The following is a 21150-nucleotide window of genomic DNA, read 5'->3' as shown; positions in this document are numbered from 1 at the left end:
AAGCTTTACAAATGGTGGCTTTTCTGGGGTGAGGGTGTGTGTGTGTGTGTGAATGTGGAGTTTGCTGTTTGAACAACTGAGCAGTATGTTGACTATTTTCCAAAGTGCTTTTAAAAACATGTTTTAAATATAAACTTTGTTTAACATACCAGTGGTACTCTAATACCAGTACTTAGTGAACACTCTCCATTCCCTTGTGTGCTTTTGAATTTCACTTAGTGCCTGAACTGGGAGTGCCTGTTTAATATTTATGGAGACTCACAATGCGTTAAGTACCAAATGGGGCTGATAAGAGTAAATGCTCAAGGATGGCTTCATTTTGTTTAATTCCTGGGAGCAGGAATGAAATGTGTGCTTCACTGGTTAGGAACAGGCATGGAGCCGGCATTATTCTACAAGGACATTTGACCTAGCCTGAAGGAAAGGAGCGGATCCACCAGAACCAGGTACCTCTCTTTCTTTCTAAATGCACAGACTTGAAGTGTACACTTCCATGGGTTTTATATGCACTTGCACATGCGTGTAACCCACTTGAGACAGGGACACTCATTGCCCATAATGCTTTCTGCTGCCCTTCCCAGTCATTTCCTACTATTTCCAGGCCTAATTGTTTTCTCACTCATTAACTATGGACTATGCACTGCTTTTGCTGATTCATGAACTTCGTGGGACTTGAATTTTTCAATGTGTCTCCCATCTTTCATTCACCTGTGCTTTGGATTCATCCATGGGGTTCACGGTTCTTTTATCTTTATTATAGCAACAAAAATAGTAACATGGGAATTCCTTTACCCTGGTTTCTACAAATTCTACTTGTGTTTTTATTAATTTTTTCTTTCTGTCTGATCCACTGATTCTCTTCTTTGTACAGTACTATGGTCCTAAACCCTTCTGAATGCTACACTTTATTTTTTTTAAATTACTATTTGCAGAAAAATCCAACTCACAGAATAAGTATGGTGCCTCCTTCAACTCTTGCACCTAGTTGAAATGCTGAAGCTTCCATCGCCAGTTCTCAGATACACAGGAATGTCCTCTTTTTTCCTTGTCCTGGAGTCTCTATTTTATAAAATAAGAATTGGTGGAGCTATATAGGTCACCACAGCATTTGCCTGGGGGAACAACTTCCAGGTTGAATGCTACCTAAAAAGCATCTCTACTTCTGTGCAAAAGTTGCCTTTTTTTTTTTTTTAAAGTTGTATTTTCTCAATGCACTGAAAGCCCATATCCTTCCCATCAGTTTTAACCTTTGACTTTGCTGTCAGACCCATTCTGGGGGGTAAACATGCTTGGATGACTCTGTAATTTTTTTTCAATAAGCTACAACTGCGTTGAAGAAGTAGTGTTGGAACTAGGTCTCTTGGTAAGGGAGCTGACACTTTGCTATTCATGTCAACATTGATCAGATTCTGTTCTCACCCCAGTATACCTCTGTGCAAAATTCAGTTGTGTGCTGACTCTGAAAAGTCATACAAGCTCATGTTCCCTGGGGAACCTCTGATCTGCACTATGGATAGCATACATTCCTGCTCAGTCCTGTGGAATCATGCTGAATTCTAGAGTCATTTTTCATCCACAGCATTAGAGAAGGATGTCTTAAGGCCCATGAACTCATATCTCACGGTGTATCACTGCTTTGGTGGCCAGTCAAATAGCAATATCTAAAGTAATTCCTGCACGTGTCTCAGAATGATAGTGAAGACTCATGTTTATTCAGATACTTAATGCCTGAACTGGCAATTTTATTTTCTATTTCCTTGACTTCAGAAGTATTTCCATATGCACCCTTGTTTACACTATTCAAATGTATCCTGGGCTGAACTGTCAAAAGCAAATCCAGAGAAAGACCAGCGTTATGTCTTTATCATCAAGAAGGAACAATTTTTATGCTTTAAAGGTAAAGAATTTAATGTGCTAAGAGAAAGCAAAGGTGATGACGTTTGCAATATAAACTTTGTGTAAATACAGCTTTCCATTCCCACCTCTTGGAATAAAGTGGCATAGATGCCAGAAAAACTGACAGCATACCTGTCATGTAAACAATTCTACCTGTTCAAAAGCCTTCCTAGAAATTCAGAGCGCTATCCCATAACTGTGGGAAATTCTGGGGTCTAAATACGATCTCTGATTCTCTCCTTTCTCACTTCCTGCCTTCAAACACCTTTCTGTGTCTTGTCCATTTTCTCTCCAGTAAGTTCCTGTACTCATGGATACTACTTACCCATCTTTTCCTTTCTTTCTGATTGATTTCATGCCATGCCATTGGGCTAAAACTAGAGTAGCTCAAGAACAACAGAGTGGTGGCACTCAGTTTCAGCTGGCAACCTAGGAAAACCCCATAAGACAAATGATGTCACTTTCATAGGTTTCTCTGAACCTGAGTTGGAAGCACAGAACAAAGAGGGCATGGAAACCCCTTGCTTGCAGCCATATTTATTAGTGATAATTGCAAAGGATAATGCAAGTGGTTTTGCACTTCCACCAGGTTGCTCTGTATCATCAGGGCCCTTGTTAGCTGCTGATTAGACTTCTTGGTTGTCAGTGATTATGTTGCTAAATCAACAACAGCAATATCTCTTCCCAGGGGTAGCAATCACTATTTCTGAGCACATCAAAATAGTGAAGAATCAGGAGATAACAGCTATGAGATACTGAAGCTGCCTGGTTCTCACTCTGACATATCTTTTGTGGTTTTTAATGTCTCTACATTTTCATTTGTTTCCTGAAAAAAATCTTCCCACCCTTGGTCCATCTGAACTGCAGACTTTTCTGTACCTACCTTGGCTGCACTATAAAGATCTGGCTGAAATGAGCTCTTCTGTTGCTCTCCAGCATAAATATATCTGAGAACCACTGAGCTTGTTGGAATATTCTTTCATCATGAACATTTCAGTTTTAAAAAAAACAAACAACAACGAAAAATCAAACAACTTGACTTAGATTTTGTTTACATATTATATACACTAAACTTCATGTCTCATGTTCTATAATCCCTGACCCAAGTGTTGGATCTAGCAGATATATAACAAATAATTTTGAATTATATGAAATTGTAATATTATTGCACACAGCAAGTTTGATTTTTCTATACATTCTTTCTTCCTTACTCAATTTAACACCAATAAGTCCAAAAATTCAAGGAAATCTCTTTTTCTCTAAAAATAAAAAAGGAAAGTTGGTGAAGCTATTGCTTTTTTATTATGTAAGGCTCTAGAAACCTATTGTCTAGATAGTTAGAGCACACTTACACAAGTCTTATCAAAGACAAAATTGATGTTGGTATGTTGGCAATATTCTACTTTTTTAGTTCTTGTGGGGCTAATTAAAATTCACAATATTTTTACTAAAGAATGATATTAATAATTCTATATGATTAAATGCAGTTATGTTAGTGGCTCATGGAAGTGCCCCATTCTCCATTTTACCTCAAGATTTCTGATTGCCTCATTAGCTAAGGATGTGGTGGAACTGTCTAATCAGGAATCCTTTCTGTTACAGAACATTTTTCACCCTGTGACCACCATGGAGAATCAAGGCTTTTCTGCTGTTTCAGGCCCCCAGGGCAGCTTAGTACGTGTTAGTCATTCATGAGCTGGGCCTATGAACTATCAAAGAAAAATTGCACCAGACAGAATTAGGCAGGCTAGGAAGACTTTTTCAAGACCTACCGTAATAGAGGCATTGTAACAAGAGACAGGAAGAGTCTGAAGTACTAGGGAAAGTTCCAGAGGACCCCTGGGTGGGGGAAGTTGGTTATTGTGCTGGGCCCACTGCGCTTGCTAATTGGGCTTATTACAGTCTGGTTCCTGTCCTTCCACAGAGCCTGTGAGGTATGGAAGCTGCGTTTCTTTATGACCACATGTCAAAGGGTTTCTCCCTGTCCTTTGAGAAAGACATTCTGGCGAAAGGCTGGAGGAATATTTCTCTATGTTCCAAAGAGAAGGAGAAAAAATTTCAATTATAAGTTTCTAAAGTAAATGCTCTAAGAAAAAGGAGGGGAGGGCTCCATGGTGGGAGGAAGGCTGCCCAAAGCTGGGCCAAGCTGAAGGGAATGTGGAGGTGGCTTGTGTCACGGCTCACTCACTTCTTTGCGCTATTGGTCTCCTTCCCCAAATACTTGTTGCTGTCCTGAGGACAGAAGGTAACTTCAGCCTCTTCTTCCCCCTGGGGTGGTCTCATCCTCTCCCTCCTCCCCACCCTGCCCCTCGTGCTCAGTGGACTCTCAGCTCTCTTGGGAGTTTTCTTTGATTTCTGCCAACCTACTCTCTAGCAGCGCATGTGTTTATGAGTTTCGACCTCACTTTTTTTTTTTTTTTCTTCCTAAAAGAACACTAAGAAACCTAATCTCATTACCTCCAGCCTTTAGAGTCTGAATTTAGCTCCTGGATTCCCAAAGGACAAAGACCGTGTCAGGATTGAGCTCTGATTCTTAGCACAAACAGGTCACTGAGCACTGCTTTGCCCCCAGCCCGGGAGCGCCCGCTCAGTACTTCGTGACAAGACAGCTGACACCGGGATCCCAAGGAAATGCAGAGTGTGTGTCCATCTAAACAATGGTGGCAGAAGGTCTGTTCCTCCGAGTTCTGTGAAGTTGGAATATTCACTGGGAGCAGATGTTAAATGTCAAGTGCAATTCACTCAAACTTTCGGCTCCAAATAAAACAGGGGAGCAAGTACTGGTATCTCCAGGAAGCAAGGGGGCGGCAGCCTGCATAAGTGAGGAAACACTGGGGGTTTTGAAGTTTGAAAAAAGGGAAAGTGTGAGATGTGTCAACAAAGACAAGGCAAGTTCACATAAACATGAACCAAACTGAGAAGAAAGTGTAAAACGCCTGGTAGGAAGATATCTGAGAAGGCCCGCGGTGAAAGAGGGTACAGAAGCAAAGTCCGGTTCAACTCGCCAGGTCCAGAGTGCCCTGGGACTTCCGTGGCAGAGGAAGGCAAGTTCTGCATCACTTTGAAGTTCTAAAGAGCAGTCACTTGAGTAATTGTGAAGAGGAAAGAGAGCACACAGTTAACTGAAGCGCTTGGAGAAATTCCACACATGAAACAGAACTCAGGAGGAAAGGAAGGCAGAACAATTGGGCTGGGTGTGCTGAACTCGACTCTCGACCTTATTGAGCAGGGCCTCTGAGTTCCCAGGTAGGAGTTCGATGGCTGGGTTAATAGTGGGAACAGCAGGTTGATTTCTAGTGCAGGTGCTTTGCAAAAATAGAATAACCATCATTGACCTATTGTCTTGTAAGTTCAGGCAACATTAACAAAGCACCGAAGACTGGCTGGTTTAAACACCAAGCATGTATTTCTCACAGTTCTTGAGGCTGGGGGGTCTGAGATCAGGACATCAGCGTGGCTATTTTCTGGTGAGGACCCTCTTCAGGGTTTGCAGATGTCCCATTTTGGGGGGGGGGCTGGGTCCTCACATTAAGGAGAGAGAGTAAGCTTATGCCTTTTCCTCTTCTAATAAGAACACTAATCCTATCAGTGGTTCAACCTCCATAAACATATCTAAACATAATTATTTTCCAAAGGCCTGGCCTCTAAAAAAGCATCACATTGGAGGCTAGAGCTTCAACATATGCATTTTAGGAAGACACAAACATGCAGTCCATAGCACCTCCTAAATTAAAAATAATGCGCTTGTCTATTGGATTGTGTAGTCTGATGTTGTCTTACTCTCAGCAGTACATAGTAAAAATGGTCATTCCTTAAGAGACGCCTCCTTCTTGTATACCATGGGTGGGGAGAGGGTGGGGGTTACTCCATTGGGCTCATCACATCTGCTCAGACACGGAACAACCCCGACCTCGAAGACTCAAGCCTGCAAGGGGTTTGCGTCACTATCTCCATCCAATCTTCAGATTTCAATGATGGGATCAGGGATGGGACAGGAGCCAGGAAAGGGCTAAAAGACTGTCCTACAATCAATAAGTGGCAATCTGGATCAGCAAGCAGAACTTCTGATTCCCAATCCAGTGGATTTACTGTTTTGTTTTTGTTTATTCCAGAGTGAAATTTTGGATTTGTTACCTGCCTGGATTTACACATTTAGAGCGTTAAAAGAATCTAGTGGGCTCATTTGGAATGTTAAAAGAATCAGTCAATCTCTCACTTTATGTGGCAATTCTGGGCCACTGGACTCTTTGCTCTTTCTTTACCACTCTCAACGATGAGTACATTTATAACAATATCACCAACAATAGTTCAGGGAATAATCTATGTTAAAACTGTGTTGAAATTCAGAGTTAGATCTAGGTGAATATCTGTGAAAACCCAATTTTGTTCTATTTACAAAGTCAACACTGCCTGTTATTACCATCCTCATTTTACAGAAAACATATGAGGCTCAGAGAGGCACCATGGGAAAAGTCCTCCAACTGATACAACTTCTGGACTCAACGTCCATTCCATGGTGACATAATGTGGGCCTATCCAAAGAACTACTTAGAAGTTTTTAGAAAATGTGTGGGCTCCTGGGCCCCACAGCAGATGCAAACGGTTAGAATGTACGAGGGCAGCTCCACATAGTTTGCGTGTTTATTAAGCGCCTGGTAATCTTCATGCACATTTGAAATTGAGAACCATTCAGTTGCAACAGTCTCTGTGACTGGACTCTGACACCTGGTGTTCAACATCCCATTCTGCTTTGAGAGCGATGGTTCTTGTCTTCAGACTTTCCCAGTTAGGAGTCTCTTTGTTTTGGTGCTGCTCTGCCGGAGTATTGGAGGCTGGGTCACTTAAAAAGGATAGAGGATTATGGCTTCCAGTTCTAAAGGCTCAGAAGTCCAAGATCGAGGGGGTCACATCTGGCGAGGGTCCCTGTGCTGCAGTATCCCATGATGAAAGACAGAAGAGCAAGAGGACAAACTCACAGCCTGAGTTGGCACTGATCCATTCACACGGTTGAGTCCCCTTGACCTGAAAATCTCCCCTTAGGCTTCCCCTCTCCACACTGATGCACTGGAGAATAAGGTTTGACACATGATTTGGGAGACACATCTTCATCATGTCCTTGAATCTAGGGCATTTCCCTGGGCCTGCCCTCCAGTACCATCTTACGGCTCCCTATCATGCGATGAGGAGACCTGAGGTAATGACGTTCCTATTCCTCGGCATTAAGTGAAGTTGTTTCCCTAGCATCTTTATAGCAAAAAGGAAGGCTTGCAATTAGAGTTTTTAGAATAGCTATTAGGGTTTTCCTGTAAAAATAGTGATCTTGGTGTTTACATGGCTTTCTTTCCACTCTGTTGCTGAAGGACAGTTCTCTGTCCTGAGGTTATGAGAATGGCTGACATATAACACTGGACAGAGTGACAGCAGTTAATAGTCACATGAGTCCAAAGACTGGGCAAGGAGGACACAGCACACCCATGCAGGGCCCATGGGGTACAGAGTGCACTTGGGCACAGAGTGGGCAACCAGGGATTGTGGGTGGCAGGATTTGTGGTATCCAAGGGACAAGTTGATCTCTGGCTTCTTGGAGGAAGTGATGGGCTTGCTTTTGTAGTTTCCCAGGCTTGCAGGGAGTGGCAGTGCTCTGCTCCAGGATAAGCAGCAATTGTGCCTGGTCCTTTTGCTAAAAAGAATTGCACAGAAGAGCTTATCTTCAGAAGCAGAACGGGGAGAGAGGAACAGGCCATTGGAGACAGAGTTAAGCCATAGGCACTCCTAGTTCACTAGACGCCAAGACAACATAGAGTATTAGGTCTAACTTGTGTCTCTTTGTCTACGTTGACTTGTTCCTATCTATCTCTCTCTCTATCTCTCTATCCATTCATCTAATCCCATAAAGGGAAAATAATTCCCCCTATGTTGTAAACCTCTCTACCTCTGGGTAATGTGCTTCTCTAATATCCTTGTGTGGTTTCTTGACTTTTCAGTCACTTTAAGTTACAAAAACATTTTATCTGGGCTATGAACATTTAAATCAGTCTATTTTAAAACTTCAAGCTCAAAACTTTCATCTTTTATCTACAAAGGTCAGACTTGCAGATCGAGCTGCCAACTGATTGAAAGTGGGGCAGTTCTCCACCTTATCACAGCCCTCTGGCTGGGATGGGGATGGGGGATAGAAAATAAATTGACTTGTGCCTACACGCGGTGAGTCGGGCATCCTCTTCTGTGTTGGCTGTGGTTCTCTGTCTCTGTGATCAGCCCCACCTTGCTGATGGTGAGGAAGTTGCCTCCTCTCTCCTTTCCTAGCACTGAGAGGCCCCCCATTGCCTCTTGCTCCTTCCGTCTCCTTAAACCCTTTATTTCTCTTTTGAGAGTCACTAACAAGGTTGTTAAGCCTGCTGCCATTTTTAGGTTTTCTTAGTCTAAGCCTTAGCTTGCTCTTGCAGCAAATCATCTTTTAAAATCCTTTCTTCTTTCCCTATAGATTCCGGATGGGAGCATGGACTCTGCCTATTCTCTGGTTCACAATTTTCAGGCAAGAGGAAAAGTGTCACTAATGCAGTTTGGGCACTGACTTCTAGGGATGGGAATACCACCCTAGTCTAGCGTCCCACAGACTCTTCATTCTAGGTGGGAGTTCAGAGAGATGGAATAGTGGCATTGCAATGTCTGTTTTGCTAAAACGGCACCTTTCAGAATGGTTGTGAAAACTTTGGAATATGGAAGATTTAGCAGCCACGACTTTTATTCTTAACTGAGATTTCCAGTTGGCAATTAATAGAAATACTTAATGTACATTTTCCCTGTCTAGATTGATTTGTTTTGTTCAGGAAGCATTGCTTTTTTTTCTACGTTGATGACAACCTATGTTTCCACATTTAGAGTTCTGGTAGATTGGGGGATATAATGTAAGAATTTTATATTGAAACAAGTATTGTTGCTATAAGTATTTAACTCACTATTTTGTTGGTTGAAAGCATTAGTTCCAATACATTCCTTGATATATTTTTGATGACTCAAATGGATTTCAAAGTGACCTTAGAGGACTATAGATATGAACATTTCATATTTTTCTGTGAGGGATTGATTGATGGCTCCTAGAAATGGGATGTTAAGGGGACGTTCAAAGTCATCTAGACGGGCCCTGGCTCCACAGCACTTACATTGAGTTTGAGCACCAACATAATGGACCCTCCACAACCTGCTTTGGCTTTGGTTCACTCAAGCATTTCTTCTAACTCTAATGTAAACCTCTCCTCCAGTGATGTAAACTCATTTTTGGCAATCTTTTCTTACAATCTTTGTTGCTGCAGCTCTATGACTTTTCCCTTATATTTGATTTCAGTGGTGGATAAAAGTAATAATGTAAATTCCCCTCAGACTTAACATTGTGCCCAGAGGCTTCAGGCAAAATGGATCATTTCCCAGACAGCTTCTAAACCCTATGCAAAATGAAGGGAATCCAGGGTCTGGCAGGCGGATGGGGCCTGCTTCCTTTCAGACCACAGAAGGAAAAAGATAATGGGAAATTTTAAAAAGACAGACGGTAATTAAGGAGGTAGACACCAAGGATGAGAAGAATGGAGCATAGGTTCAGCAGGCCCTGCCAGCGCCCGCCCCCCCACGCGGAACACGGCCTTGGGGTTGAGTTCACACCAGCACCTGCCTGCACAGCTCCCTGGAATCCTGTGGGGAGTATTTCCTTATTACTCACCTTTTCCCAAAAGTGAGAAGCAAAGTGATGCTCGCTGTGGGTGGCCAGGCCTCCACCGTCTGGGCGATGCATGGAACATGGAGGGTGAAAGGCGACGGAAGACAGAATACGAGCAAAAGGAGGCAGAGACGCCTCAGTCTTGCAGTGGAGAAGCAAGTGGATCACATACTGGAGCAAGATATGGGTAGAGTGTTTAAACTTCGGGTTCGAAGGGGAATGTCTTCCATATAGCCTATAAATAAATCGTTCATGACTTTACAGGTCTAACCATTTTTGGTAGCCTTATCTGGTTTCCATAATTTCTAAAAGGGTCATTGACAGAAGTTTTAACGTGGCATTCCTAACACAGTAATACAATGACCTACTTTCTCTTCGGCAAGCAAAGCAGTGTTTATGTGCTCAACATGGGAGTGTGATTACATTTGCTTTTCAGATATTCACATTCTTTTCTTTTTTCTTTGTGTGTGTGTTTCATTCTGCCAAAGTTATTTCCTTGATAGAACGGAGGCTGAGTTTTGAGAATAAATGACCATTTCTTTAACATTTAATGGTTTAAAAATCTTGTATGCCTAATGAAAGAGCTAATCCCTATTACTCTCCCCAAAGTTGTAATTTTATACCCAAAGAAGTTCTCTCTCTCTCTCTCTTTTTTTTTTTTTTTTTTTTTTGTATTAAAGGTAAAAGAGGCTGGAGGAAGGAACCCCTAGTGTGTTAAAGTTTCATTATTTCCAGACAAGGCAGAATTACAACTCCTATTTCTATTGCACGAGGGAGAATTTAAGACCTCTATGCGTACGTTTTTAAAAGGTTAGGAGGAACTGTACACAGCTGACATTTCAGGGTATGATCAAAGTGTTCCTCAATCTTAAATATATACTTTAAATGTGTCAGATACACCATCACCTGCTCGCTGTAGCATATAAACTTTCCCACACTCCACCTGACATTTCCTGACCGAGTGATCTCACTGTTCACTGTGTCCTACTTTCTGCTTGTCAAGCCACCCTATTTAGCATGATGTCCCTTTAAGGAGGACCTGTTTCACACTAGAACAGATTGTGTCCGTGCTTATCTTCTAAATCCCCCTCTCATGTTTAGATATTTTAATTGATATCTTTGACTTTTCTTTGGTGGGCCAAAAAGAAGGGTAAGAATTCAGATTTTGCAACATGGCCAATTTAATACAACAAATGGCAGCATTTTCTGCCCTCTTGTGCCTGATCTGGTTCTCTATTTGAAAGTCCTGAGAATTAACAGTGATGTTCACGTTACTGACATCGTGTTTTCCTTCCAGGTTCGTGTCAAAACCAGCGTGAAGTCTCTGAAAGGTGGAAAAGAACACTATAAGGAAGGAGATCACAGGTCAGGGGTGTTTCTTCAAATCTACATAGCCTTGCCTGTTTGGGGTAGACACACTAATAGGTCCTTCTGAATTTACTAGATCAAAAGATTAAGATGGGCTTAGACTGTCTGAGCCTTCGATAGACAACAAGATGACACTCATGGTGGAAAAGTATCCTTTTACCCACACACTTCTTTTGGTGAAATGATGTTTTTTTTTTTTTTTTTTTAAAAAAATAAGTTTGCTGTAAGAAAATTTAGGCCCAAATGTCTTGGGATTGTTTCATTTTTGAGGGGGGCGGTGGTTTTGCTTAAATTACACATGAATGGTTGAATGCTATTTCGATGGTTTATATTCTATTTTATCGTGAGACAAATGATACCTTTCTTTACAGGTGACAGCTGGGCAGCACAATTCAGGAGACACAATCAAGGAGGAGCCATTAAGCAAAGCACCCTGTTTGTTGGAAAGAATCCCTGAAGGACAGAACAGGAAAGCAAGAATCACGGAGGTATACAAGGTGGCTCAGTATCCACATGGAATGTGCTAGCATGATTGCACTGTTAATAGCCTAACTTATTTTTGCTTTATTCCTTCACCTCAGGTAGAAACCCAATGTTCAACCTAAAAGGCATTTAAAAAAAAATCACTCTGTTTAGGAAAAGAGACATTACTTCAACAAACATTTACTAAGAGTGCAATTGTAGTTAGGGTCTCTAAGAGGCAAAATTATCTGAGCCACAGACAGCATACATGATCTTAAAATCTAGGAATCTGCTATGTTTTATATGTGCTCAGGCAAATATACATTACACACCATCACATAACTCTCGAAGACATGAAAGAGGTTAAAATAAGAGAGCAAACCTTCATTGCAGCTTAGAAAATGATCCCAGGTTAATCTGCTTCTTCTCTGGTTCTAACAGTGGATCATGAAATGGAAGGCATGCCTTAGAATTGTGGGAAGAGAGAGCACAAATTTCCCCAAGTGGGTCATTAAGAATTAATGAGAAGGCCTACTCCTAATTGTTCTTTCTTGTTCCTCTGTATTTGAGTCCTCAAGGGATAGAGAGTCAGTATAATGCAGTTCGTTCAGCTTATACTGTGTCTTGAATGGCAGCACCCCAGCCTAACAGGGTTGATCTCTTGATCCAAGTTGTGAGAGGCTGTTCCAGTGTTCTGGAGATTGGCAGCTTCCTTATGATGTAGTGTGCAAGAAAACCAAGGGGTTGCATGTTCATGTGACATTGTCACTTCTGTGACAATAGAGGATTTCTTGGTGGTAGGACACACTGTGCCAGTAAGTTAATTACATGCAGTATCCACAAGGACACATTACAACATCCCCAGTGGGTGTCTGAAACCACAGATAATAATGAATCCTATATTATGATATGTAGGCTATGCTTTTCCCTGTGTGTGTGTGTGTGCATACACATATAAATATATATACATATATAAATATATATATATATACACATATAAATTCAACTGTATATATATATATATATATATATACAGTTGAATTTCTTTTCTTTCTTTTTTGTTTTACAAATGTATGGATAGAAAACTTATTTTTATTCCTGTAGATCTTAGCAATTTTAGCATATAATTTTTTATTCTATCCTTATTAAGTAAAGAACTTTCCTCTTTTCACTTAAAGGAATTACTTTTTGGCTTCTCTTTGGCATATCTGGATGTTAGCATCAATACTCTTGTGCTTTGGGGCTATTACTAAATAAAATAAAGTTTCCCTGAATACAAGCCTTGAGAGAGCGGCAGAGATCTAGGAGACAGACACCTCCTCTTGATTGTGCCATATGTAGACTGCATCCTCACCTCCATGATTACTGCATCCCTGGACCCTGATGTGGCCATGATAAGAGCTGGCTGATACAAGTGGAGAGGTGATTTTGTGTATCCAGTGTCCAGCGTTCTTTTTTTGACACTGATGTGAGACACAAAGGTCTACATGAATCGCACCTGATCCTATGGCTCTGAACAAAGTTCTCCTCACAGATGACCCTGCCTTGCTCTTGCAGTATTACTCCCTCTTGCCTTCCAGAACATCAGTTTCTGGCTAGCAGTTTGAAGGTGCTCTTATTGCAGACCCTCTTGCAGCTCTGCCCATCAGCCAGATCCCTGCACAGTGTTTCTCAGGGCTACCCAGGAATGGACTTGCATTTTCATCACCATCCATTTCAGTCCACAGCAGTATTTCACGTTGACCCATTCACAAATAAGGCTCAGTCATTTCTGCTTCCATCAGATTGTTGTGGGGGGACCCTCCACCCTCCCCACTTTCCCCATAAATAGTGGAGGTGATCCAAGAGAGATGCCAGTCCAGAAGAGTCAGATGGCATAGGCTCTGAGATATTCATTTAATTCTTGTGTTCTGTGGATCCTCATGGTTGAAATTCAGACTCTTTTATTGTTTGGAACTATAAGGTGGCAATGCCTGGTGATCTTGCAGCTGAGACAGCTCTTACCCCACAACAAGCACCTCCAGGTGCACAGTCTCTTTATGTCTCAGGTTTCCATTAAGCCATGGAGAATGTTTATGGATCCGTCTCTGTTGTAGGAGGCTCTGAAACTCGAGAACTCTGCATTGCAGCATTTGGCGTGGGGAAGTTGAAGGAAAACATGCCTAGTATCCTAATCTGGAACATATTCTTCTCAAACTGTAGAATCTGCCATTCCAAATAATGAGCTGCAGGGCCCTTAAATCCTCACTGATGTGGCCAACCTGAGACTCTCAAAGTGTTTGTCCCCTATTCTCTGGTGCATCTTTTAGCAAACACAGGATTCTAGAGGGCTTGCTTATGTGGGGTGGGTGATGTCAGCAATGCAGGGAACCAGGGTGGTGCTGGAGAGCAGAAGCCACACCTAGTTCTTAGCAGAGCTGATCCTATGAGATGGACTAAATAAATCATGGAAAACTAAAACAGCAGAAATGGAATGCTGAATTAATAGAGTGAGTAAATGCAGAATGTGCCACCTCCTGTTGGGTGGAGGAGACCATGGAAGAGGACGTAGGGAGATAAACCCCAAGACCTCTGCAGGGGGGTTTTAGGCAGGTGTGCTACTTCTGGCACGGAGATGATGTCTCTGGGTCAGCTCATGAAAAAAGAGCACATGAAAAAAGCCTGCAATGCGCCAAGTGTGCTTCTAGGAAAAATAACAATTGCTAGAGTGTCACAGGCAGAGCGGCACGCCGCAGCCCAGAGGAGGCTCAACCCATCTTCCTTCCCCAGCCATTCTGTCTCTGTTTCAGCTGCCTTTGGGGTCTGCTGGAAAAGGGGGAATGGAGTTAGTGGAGTCCCAACCCAAGCAGAGGGAAGATTTGGAGCTGAGTTAGTAAATGCAATAACTAGCACCTCTGACAGAATAGTAAATACCAGATAAGGCCAAATAAATCCAAGTCTGCTCAATTCTCACAAATCCAGATTAAACCCCATGAGTCCTTTGGAAGCTGAATTTATCTAAGTTCTTTTCAGGATTTCAAAGAGGTGGGTGCCCAACTCTTCCTCGGTCTTTCATTTCCTTTCTCCTACCTTTTTTCACTTCCCCTCTTTTTCCTTTTCTCCCTTTCCTTCATTTCTTCCTCCTTTACTTCCTCCCTTCCCCTCCCTCATCCCTCTCTTCCTTCCTCCCCCCTCCTTTCTCACCCACCCTTCTTCCTCCATCCCTCCATCCATCTCTCTCTCTCTCTCTCTCTCTCTCTCTCTCTCTCTTTCTTTATTCCAGTTACTACACACCTACCTTCTATATGCTACATCCTGTGGCTGATTGCTTTGTTATCAAGACTATTTTTAACTGATCCCACAAAAATTCTGCACATTGATGAGTTACAATGTGATGTTTTGACATGTGGCTACATTGTGCCGTGGCTGAGTCTAAATAAACATCTGTCTCCTCAAACATTTACCATTTCTTTACAGTGAAAGCATTCCAAATCCCTTCCTTTAACTATTCTGAAATATACAGAACATGGCCATTATCTGTAGTCACTGTGCCGTAGACACCAGAACTTCTTGCTCCCATCCTTGGTACCAGCCTCTCCCATCTCTCCTGTCTAGACTCTTGGCTACACACATTCCCTCCAGTTCAGCTCGAGTGGCCAGAATGTTAGAAGAACTGGGCAAACATGACATAGACCTAGGGAGAAAGTTTTAGCAGGAGAGATGTGTTCAATTTTTTCACATGCTGCAGAGGTATATAAATAGATGAATCAAATGAGTAAAACCACAATGTCTAAAATGACACATTTGTTTCCAGTTAGAGTAGGAAATATCAACTCATTAGTATCAAGGTTATAGAACATTTTGGAATAATTAGTTGATACTTTATCATAGAAGAAGGAAAATAACTTTTTAAACAAGATGCAATCTGCGTAAGAAATAAGTCCATTGTTTGTAGAAGGAATCAGTGAAATTCTAATGGGGAGTCTACATAAAACACATTGTTCATCAGTGTGAAAAAATGTAAATAAACATGTAAATACTGTTGAAAAAAAATGAATGCCTCCAGTTTTCTGCTAATTTAGTCATTCTGGGAACTCCTAAAAGGCACTGTTTTGCTTACATAGTGTTTTGTTCCCTCTACTTTGACTTGTTGTTACTTTTTAATTTATTTTATAATCATCTTAATTAAAACATCTTTTATTCACCACCCTTGGATCAAGGCAGAGTGTAATTTGTAAGAACAAATTGTTCAGTATCTGTGCCATGCTGAAAACTGAGATTATGGTGAGAAGAAGCGTGGATTCTACTGATGTGGAAAGAGAGTCCTGAGGGAGCCTCAGAGGGGTGATCCATTTAGAGCTAGCTGGAGGTACCCTAGAACACCTTGCACTGAAGAGGTCTTTGGAAGCTGGGTTTTATTTCTGTTAAAATAGATGTGCATGCGATAGGTTTTCCCGTCGTTGCTTGGAAAGCATCTCCTCTGGGGTCCTCTATCACAGGGTGGCTTTGTAGCCTGCCTTGCTTTAGAACACTTGCCAGGGGATAAGGAGCCCTCCTGCAAAACATGGCCTTCGCTTAGCAGAGGCCCCAAAGCAGAGAACTAAGCCATTCTAGGACTCACTCCTCGACATGATAGTTGCTAAAGTCTTCACATAGCTTATTTTGATACAAGTGATAACCTGTGAATTATGGACCATGTACTATTCATGTCCTGAAATATTCTGTACATTCTGTATCTGATTTGCACCAGAGAGTAAGTAGAATAAGGCAGTGAAACTTATGATGCTTTATCTCGAGGAAGAGTTTAATGTAAGCTTTCTTAGATCCTCATGGTGATTTGAGAATCAAACATTTTATTCAACCAACTGCATTTTTACATTGCTAAGAGAAATATCAAGTTCTATATCACAGGATAGTGACTTTTTTTCTTATAATGTAGCTTTTAATAGGAACCATGTACCAAAGTATAAAATCTTTAATGTTGACATGTATAATAACAGCAGTATATAATTGTTTTAATACCATTAAGGAATGAATATGGGGGAAAGGCAATTTTCTTTGTAGTAGTTTTAGAAATAGGCCATTATAAAAGTGGATTTTATGAAAAAAGATATTTGTGTAGCTAGCTTCAATCATATTATATTTTTGTAGAAAACTCAGGGGACAAAACAAAATAAATGTAAGTTGAAGCTTTCAGTAAACACAGGGATGTCTCTTCAAGAATTCAAAATTGTGCCTCTCTAAGTCTAGAATTTTAGACAATGCTTTAGGGAGGGTCAAACCTCTCTCTTCATTATAACATCATCACATTATGGCCGTGCTGGCTAACTTTCTGGAGAAGGTATTCCCTCCTGAAATTCAGGGCTCTCCTTCAACAGCACTTGCTGGCTCTGACATCAGGAGGCACCTCACTGGCCCCCAGAGATCTCTCTACCCAAAGTCGACTGAGATGCCTGGACACCAGCTCAGTTTCTGCAGTACCCTGAGGAATTATTTCTTTAGGATCATATCTGTCACCATATCCTGAGATGAAACATACTGTGTTTCTTCAATGTCCCCAGAAAGTGACATCCAGACTCACTGGTTTCCACACATACATGCAACTAACTCTCTTATATCAAGTATTGAAGAGGCTCATGCTTCCTTGCGGAATAGTGAGGTTCATGTCTACTATTCCTATTTTTCTCTCTCTCTTTCTTTTTGAAAAAGAAGAGAGAGTAACAGAGAGAGAGAGAGAGAGAGATATGAAAATCACATAAACTCATATTCAGGATCATTGGAGTCCTTCTTGGAGGGAGTCCACTGAACTTGAACCTCAGCAATATTTTTAAGGTCTTTCCCCACTAAAAAGTTGCTCTTATTATGAGAAGGCCAAGAGGGCTGAGTTTTCTGCATTTCTTTGCATTTCAAAGTATTTTTAGTCCTCATAATTAGTCATCACAATACCAGTTTAGCAGTGATGGAGATTTTCTACTTAGAAAGAGGAAGACCAACCCAGAGAGGGAAGGCTCAAGACTTCTTATCTGTAAGAGTGGGGAAACCAGGCAGTGTAAAGCACTACCGATTTTCTTCAGTTGCTTCAGGTAATATTTTGACAACAAAGTAATTAGCTCAGGTGGAGAAATGTCTCATTCCCTACTAGAGACAGATAAATATGGATGCATATGTTTCTGTTTCACCAGATTCTGCCCTGATCGAGGAAAAGCATGCCACTGTCACAGTAGATAAAAGTTGGAGTGACTTTACGATAAATGTAAAACATGCAACCCTCCTTCTTTGAAATAGAGCAGTAGTTGCTGAATCGGGAGGAGGTGGGAGCAGAATGCTCTTAGCCTTCTCCTTCCTTAGTAGCACATTTGGTCCAAGAATAAAATGAATTTGTGTCAATCATGCAAAGGACTCTTGCATGATGCTGTGGCTTAATTTAAACTTCTCAGTTCCTCTCCCATTTGTTAGAGATAACTAGATGGTGTCCTTTTTATTTCCTCTAAAATACTGGGATATTTTTGCCATTTACTCTGCTATGTGCAGACAATGGCTGCTTTTATGTGTATGTATTGCATGGATAAATAGCTGAACATTTTTGTGTTATATTAACATGGAACATAACTGTCCCATATAACTGGGATTTCTAGTACTTCAATTACTCATTGCTTAATTATCTAAGACTTTTCTAAATGAGTCATCCTATTATTGAAAAGTAACATACTGTCCACCATCAGATGGTACTTCACTCCTCAGTCAGGAAGTTTGGAGAATATCAGTGTCGCACCTTTTATTCCTGCTAAGAAAATGAGAAAATTTTTATAATATATATGTCCAAGGTACTTTGGTTGAAATAATTTATTTAAAATGTTGTAAGTTATGACCAATATAAAAGATAACAGCAGAAAATCCTTGTGGGAAAGGATATTGGCTTATCCAATATAGTGCATAATTTAGAACCACCATTAATCAGTTAGGGATAGACACATCATTACTCTTTAACAAAACCATTATGCAATGAAACTTTTGTTAATTCAGACCATTTCTTTAGGCCCTTGAATTTTGAACACTTTTAATTTTTATTTTGGTAAAATTATCTGTTTGCAGTTGCTTTATAAAAGTAACTCATAAAAGAGATGATTCATTATACTGTAAAATTTTAGATATTTGTATAAAATTTAGGGTCACTATATTGCACTTTAACAAAGAGTTACTTATTATGCTATGAAGATTGGAGAATTGGGGGGAAAAGGTAAGGTTCTGATAAGCTAATAAATAATTTATATAACTGTTTATATGTTGTGCTCCAATAAAGATGTGCTGTAATAATAGGCAGCATTCTGGAAGCACTTAGGGGTCTTGGGCATTGTTTCTAAATTCTTCATTCATTTCTTTTCTTGGCTATTTAAATCTCAGAAGAAACTCATGAATTATATTCAGTTGCTGTCTATATTTTATAGAACAAAAAACGGTGGGATCCAAATCCAAAATACCCAGCCAGAGAGCAGAGAATCAACATGCCAAGTCAGTGCCAGTTCCACCACACTCTGAGCAGTGGGAAGGACTGATTCTACTAAAGAGCATGGGATGGAGGATGTCTTGCACTTGAGGTGCTCTTTGGCTTCTGCTTTGAAGAATGACTGCAATTGAATCCAATGGCCAACTGAGAAGGTCTTCCCAGGATGAGGCAGACTCCCATTTATCGAGCACAGATGTGCAGAAGCAGTGCCTGCTGCATTTAAGGGAGAGGAAATGGTCCCTTCATCATGTGGTGGAAGACAGAAACAATAGGGAAAATTTTCTGCAATTTCAAGTTGTTTTTTTTTTTCTCCAGGCCTAAAATGGGATTCTGAAAGTGTATGGATCCTTTCAAGTCTAATGCTTTGCTGTTTTTGGTTAATTTCCATTGTAAATATTCATATTTAGCAGTGTCAAATCCCACGCAGCATTCACAAATTCCCTGAATTTTCCTGTTCGGTAATGAGAAATGAATGAATGCATAGGTGTAAATAGATATGGGTTGGAGTACACATGATTAATTTTGCTAAATAAAGTATTATTTTTCTCTAGATGCATATGAGTCAGTTGAAAATACTAGCTTAGATAATGAACAAACAGGCTAACATACAATGAAATAATTTTCATCTTGGGTAAGCCTAGTTTCCTCACTTCATTAGTTTTTAATTAAACCTCTGTCTGATTAAGTTCTTCATCTCTTTCCCACAACCTTTTGCTTATAAAACTTCGTTCATTTGGTCCTTCGCAGACTCTAAGAGAGGTGAAAAGCAGTATAGTTTGATTATTCTCTGGTTGCTTCTTTATGTACGTCACTTCTTACTTTTGCTTAAAATATAATGTAAAAAAAAATCACAATCAGGTAAGAGTGGAATGAATAGGATGGCACCCTGTGCTAGCCTAGGGTTTACAGGATAGGGTTACCATGGGCCCTCCAAGAGCACCTCAGGCTTTTTAAGATACAGACCCTGAAAATGGGGGAGAAGCTTTCCCTGGCTTTGGAACCTGTTCTTGCCTCTCAGGGACAACCAAAGGTGAGCCTCAGCCTTCTCAACTGATAACAACCAAAGATGAGGGACACTAGTCCTGCCACCAGAACCCCTGCCCAGTTCTGCCCTGGGCTGGGCGTGTGTGTGTGTGTGTGTGTGTGTGTGTGTGTGAGGTGGTTAAAAGTCCTTGCTTAGCATCTGGATGGCCATCTTAAGTGACAGATGCCATTTTAGGGAAAAAGTTTCGCTTTCCTGCCCAAGGGCCTTTCTGAGAAAGGCTCACCACTCCCTCCTACCAACACAGCCCCTAAGTGCCTGCATTAGGACCCGACTGGCTCTGATTCCTGAGCCTGTTCCATGAAAGTCCCGGAACCCAAGCCTGTTTGTCCTCTGCTGCAGAGAGATGGCCTTTCTTTGTCAGCTCTGAGGGATAAACTCTCGTGTGTGTCTCTGCCTGGTGTCCGTCTTTCATTTCTCGCTTACCTGTCTCTCGTTCCTTCCATTCCCTTTATTTTGGTGCTGAACCTGGGGATTGGGCTCCCTGGCGTGCCCCCCTCCCCTCTTTGAGGGTCACTGAGCATCCCCAGGCTCCGATCTAGATTCCATGGTGGGACCAGGCCCTCCATTCTGCCAAATGCCCTCTCTGCACCCACCACCGGACCTGCCAGGTAAGACTCCTGTCTCCTGTTGCCCTACACGACCTACGGGTCCTGGGCAGTGACCATTGAATGTCCAGCATTCCCAGCGTTACCATGTGGTCAGGGGCAGCCCAGCCACAGCTTTCACAGATGTGGTTGATCCCTACTGTTGATTGGGTCTATAAGTGGTCACTTATTTGGGTCCTGTGTTTTGAACAAAAACCACCAAGGGTGATGGGAGTTGTTCCTGGTGAGACTACCTCTCAGCCTTCGGTTGATCTTATCGGCTTCTGCCCCTACTACATCGTCCCCGCCTGGTGCCCAAGTTGCTCTACCGCTCCTGCCCTGACACTTTCCCAGGGGTGGTGACGGCTCCCTGAGCATAACCCACCCCTCCACTAGGTGATCTTAAAGACTGGGTGATGTTCCACCTCTAACCTCACCTCCTATGTCTCACCATGGGCGACTCTTCATCCATTCCCTCCCATAGTCTCCTAGGCTGCCTCCTGGCTAACCCAGGGTCTCTCTTACCCCAGACCTAACCCCCCCCCAAACTTATCTGCTTGTGAAATCTGAACAGGCTTCAATATCCTTTGGATAACGACTC

The 21150-nt window shown here is 41.6% G+C and overlaps 1 long non-coding RNA gene across 2 annotated transcripts; it reads left to right on the top strand.

Annotated features, from left to right (window-relative positions):
- The first annotated feature begins 348 nt into the window (after positions 1 to 348).
- On the top strand, positions 349 to 19582 carry LOC106144796 (uncharacterized). Of its 2 annotated transcripts, none has more exons than XR_001229698.4 (4): positions 349 to 446; positions 10905 to 10972; positions 11347 to 11463; positions 18862 to 19581. It is a non-coding gene; the product is annotated as an uncharacterized LOC106144796 (long non-coding RNA). The 2 variants fall into 2 exon arrangements; XR_013429493.1 differs by lacking the exon at positions 349 to 446 and adding an exon at positions 4487 to 5142 and having other exon boundaries at positions 18862 to 19582.
- Positions 19583 to 21150: the final 1568 nt, after the last annotated feature.

Source organism: Ictidomys tridecemlineatus, chromosome 13 (genome assembly GCF_052094955.1).
Source record: "Ictidomys tridecemlineatus isolate mIctTri1 chromosome 13, mIctTri1.hap1, whole genome shotgun sequence".
In the NCBI taxonomy this organism is placed as follows: Eukaryota; Metazoa; Chordata; class Mammalia; order Rodentia; family Sciuridae; genus Ictidomys; species Ictidomys tridecemlineatus.
This window is presented reverse-complemented; position numbering and strand designations above follow the sequence as displayed.